The sequence below is a fragment of the Leptodactylus fuscus genome, chromosome 1, assembly GCF_031893055.1.
Source record: "Leptodactylus fuscus isolate aLepFus1 chromosome 1, aLepFus1.hap2, whole genome shotgun sequence".
Lineage (NCBI taxonomy): Eukaryota > Metazoa > Chordata > Amphibia > Anura > Leptodactylidae > Leptodactylus > Leptodactylus fuscus.
In genome coordinates, this window is record NC_134265.1 from 75,631,526 (window position 1) to 75,634,611 (window position 3,086).

Below are 3,086 nucleotides of genomic sequence, written 5' to 3' on the forward strand. Positions count from 1 at the left end.
ACCGGCACTGGCTCACAACACGCCCCTAGGTGGAGCCATGTCCGGGAAGGGGAATGGGCGGAGAGAGGGCGGCAGGTGCGGAGAGGCGCCAGTACCTGACAGAGGAGACTACAGCAAAGTGGCGGGAAGTCAGGCGGCTGCTGTAGTGTCTTCTGTCGCTGGCTTGTCCTTATAGCAGGCTGCCATCCATAATGCTGCGTGTGCAAAATACTCCTCAGAGTTTATTAACCCTTCTACGGCTAAAGCATTTTTACCAATGGTCTAAGAGTACATTCATATGGTGCAGTTAAAACTGCAGGAAAAAACATAGCATACAGTTTCTTACTTTTACAGATAAGCACGTTTAGGGCTCGTTCACAGGGGGCGCATTTTGACGCCAAATCCACCTCAGAATCCGCCCCGTCACAATAGAGGTCTATGTAGACCGATAGCTTCCTTTTTCCGTGATTGGGAAACATAAAAAAGAAGCGAGCTGCCCTATCTTCAGGCGGATTCCACAGCTGATTCAGTTCTGGCGTCCGTCTCGCGACAGCACCCTCCGGACAAGGCTCATTCATTTGGGCCTACTCCAGAGCAGGAAGCCGCAACTGTCGGAAGCCGTGGCAGGCGCATTTTAGTCCTATGTTGACGCAGCTTCCTGCATCAAAATCAGGACCAAAATATGTGGTCCCGTGCCCCAGTGAACTAGCCCTTAAGGGTAAGTTCACACGGGGTTTTTTAGTCCAGAACCTAAGGCTTAAGCCCAAATGAATGGGCCTAGTCGGGAGGGAGTGTCTTCAGGCCGAATCGAGAGGCGAATCTGCCTGAAGAATGCGCACCTCGCTTCTTTTTCCGGTAGCCGGAACAAACGGCACCTGGAAAAAAGAACTGACCGGCTCCCATTGATTTCAATGGGAGCTGTCTTTTTGCTCAAGATTTTGAGGCGGATACAGCCTCAAAATCCTGACCAAGAAACCCTGTGTGAACTTACCCTTCTTTAATATGCTTCATTTTAAAATACTGCCATAAAACGTATAAAATCTGAATTCAGTTTTTTCAGACATTTCTCTAAGTATGTGACTTCTTTATCAACGCCAAGATGGTGGCAATATGGCTCCACTGCCCTCAGCCATTCTGCTGAGCTCTGGACCAGACACTGACCTCTGTAAGCCACCCATTATGAAGACTCGGACTCTTGGCGCCTGACTGACATCCTCTTTAGGCCAGGGCCCATGTGGTATAAATTCAGCAGAAAAAAATTCAGCGTTTTACAGTCACTGCAAAGTGGATGCGATTCTAGTAACTCCTAACCACACTTTGAGAAAAAATAAGTGCAACGGACATGCTGTGATTTCCAAAACAGTTGCTGCTTTGGAAATTGCAGCATTTCAATTATACCTACGTAAACACCAGCGGTTTCCCCATAGGTATAATGGAAGCAGAAACTTTCTGTGAAAAGCGCTGCAGGATAACCCACAATGCTTTGCCGCCATGGTATTTCCCGCAGCATTTTTTTTGCTGCAGCTCGCTACATGGGGCCTTATTAAGATAGATATATAATAATAATAATACATTTTATTTATATAGCGCCAACATATTCCGCAGCGCTGTACAATTTATAGGGTTCAGATACAGACATACATAACAAAGAACGTCATTTCACACAATGGGACTGAGGGCCCTGCTCAAAAGAGCTTACAATCTATGAGGTAGAGAGGGTGACACAAGAGGTAGCAGGGGCGGCATTGCTTATACAGTGTTCAGACAATTTTGTGCATTAGGAATTGTGATAGGCTTGTCTGAAAAGATGCGTCTTTAGTTTGCGTTTGAAACTGTAGAAGTTGGGAGTTAATCTGATTGTCCGGGGTAGAGCATTCCAGAGAAGTGGTGCAGCTCGGGAGAAGTCTTGTATACGAGCATGGGAGGTTCTGATAATAGAGGATGTAAGTGTTAGGTCATTGAGTGAGCGGAGAACACGGGTTGGGCGGTAGACAGAGATGAGGGAAGAAATGTAGGGAGGTGCGGCATTATGGAGAGCCTTGTGGATGAGAGTAATAACTTTATATTTTATTCTATAATGAATAGGCAGCCAATGTAGCGACTGGCACAGACCGGAGGCATCGCTGTAGCGTCTAGCCTGATAGATGAGCCTGGCCGCTGCATTCAGAATAGATTGTAGAGGGGAGAGTTTAGTGAGGGGAAGACCGATTAGTAAGGAGTTACAGTAGTCAAGGCGAGAATGAATCAGAGAGACAATAAGTGTCTTTAGTGTATCTCTGGTAAGGAAAGGGCGTATTCTGGAGATGTTTTTGAGGTGGAGGTGACATGAACGTGCGAGTGATTCAATATGAGGGGTGAAGGAAAGGTCTGCGTCAAATATGACCCCAAGGCAGCGGGCATGCTGCCTAGGAGTTATAGTAAGGCCTGAGACTGCAATGGATATATCAGGGACAGATCTGTTAGATGGTGGAAACAGTAGTAGTTCAGTCTTAGAGAGATTTAGTTTCAGATAGAGCGAGGACATGATATTAGAGACAGCAGAGAGACAGTCACTGGTGTTCTGAATGAGTGCAGGGGTGATGTCACGGGAAGATGTGTATAATTGGGTGTCATCAGCATAAAGATGGTACCTGAAGCCAAATCTGGCGATGGTTTGTCCAATGGGGGCTGTGTAGAGAGAAAAGAGCAGGGGGCCGAGGACCGAGCCCTGAGGAACCCCAACAGCAAGGGAAAGAGGGGAGGAAACAGAGCCCGCAAATGATACACTGAAAGTGCGGCCTGAGAGATAAGAGGAGAACCAGGAGAGCGCAGTGTCATTGAGGCCAACTGAGCGGAGCATAGTGAGGAGAAGTTGATGGTCAACAGTGTCAAAAGCTGCAGAGAGGTCCAGAAGAATAAGAAGAGAGAAGTCACCATTGGATTTAGCCTTTAGTAGATCATTAGAGACTTTTGTGAGAGCTGTTTCAGTAGAGTGCAGAGCGCGGAAACCAGATTGTAAGGGGTCAAGCAGAGAGTTAGCAGAGAGATAACGGATTAACCGAGAATAAACCAGGCGTTCCAAAAGTTTAGAGATGAAGGGGAGGTTAGAGACGGGTCGATAGTTAGCA